Raw genomic sequence first — 1,385 nt, 5'->3', positions numbered from 1 at the left:
TTGTCATGTTGTACAATCTACAGTTATTCAATAAATATCAAATTATGGGATATGGCACCGGCATCACATTACGGTATTCCCCTCTTAATTGACCCTTGGTTAATTGGTTTCCCCGCATAATTGATTAAAAATATGTGCTATCGGAATGAGATATACCTTCAATATCTCCCCCAGCCCCCCTATTAATTGATTCCCTGGTTAACTGAACCAAAAAGGGTGCCTTTTTTAGTTTAATTAAGCGGGGAATACTGTAATACGAATTTTTCCATAAATAACTGCGAGGAAATTTTTCGTTCCGACACAAAGAGCGAGCACCATAACTACAGATTGATGGCCCGAAAGAGGTAATTATTCCTACCATTTTGCCACGAGCTTTATTCATAAACAATTTCCACCAGAAACAGTTTCGAATATCAATTTTGTAACAAAAAGCGAAAAATATCGGACTTTTAATGTTTCGAGCTAAAGAAAAACAAACAAGTACGATCTCAACATACTTAAATGTAAATGAAAAATAAAATAAAATATTTTTAAAGTAGAAAATACCCGCTAAACTAGGCATTTTATTCAGAAGCAAATTTGTGCCAGTAAATATCGAAAACACTTCTGAAAGGTTGCAAAAAAACCCAAAAAGTCCGATAGAAATCCTGTACTTTGTCGAAAAAATTTCAAAAATTTTAGAAATATCCTGAAAATTACTCGAACGAAAACAAAAGGTTTCCAATAAACTACGCAAACTTCCAAAATAAAATAAAAAGCAACATTAATATTAAAATGTACCGTAAAGTACTCAAAGCCACGAAAAACCCCGAAATATTCTGGAAACCCCTTCAGAAATTTCTACAGATCCCGAAAAGTTATCAAAAAAAAAAAACAAATAAAAGCTAAAAACCCGAGAAACAAATCCCGAGATATTCAGAAACATTTTCGAGACATTTCGAAAAATTTTGAAAAATCACGAATAAGTGTCGAAGCAAATGAAGTGGTTGTAAAAAAATCGGAAAATCATAAAAACCCACTGAATGTGTGCTTATAGAATTTTGAAAAATCTCAAAAAGCTCCAAAAAATTAATATTTCTCTTATTTTTGTTACTTCGAATAAGAAACAGAAAATCGATGCAAACATGAAATATTTAGAAAATCTCTCAAAATAATCAAAAACAAAAGTCTAATATAGTAGATAAACATATATTTATGCATCTTATTAATACCTAAAATTTTAAGGCAAAACTTTGCTTTTTGCCTCGCAAAAACTTCACAAATCATGCAAATTCTCTAAAAAAATCCGAATACTCCCGAATAAATACCACATAGGCCGAAATAAATTCCAAGGAGGCTCGAATAAGGCACGAAAATCAAAAAAAAAAATCAGAAAATCTCGAAAA

The sequence above is a fragment of the Rhagoletis pomonella genome, unplaced genomic scaffold (genome assembly GCF_013731165.1).
Source record: "Rhagoletis pomonella isolate Grant_MI unplaced genomic scaffold, Rhpom_1.0 Rhpom_scaffold_00007, whole genome shotgun sequence".
Taxonomy (NCBI): Eukaryota; Metazoa; Arthropoda; class Insecta; order Diptera; family Tephritidae; genus Rhagoletis; species Rhagoletis pomonella.
Note: the sequence above shows the minus strand (reverse complement) of the source record.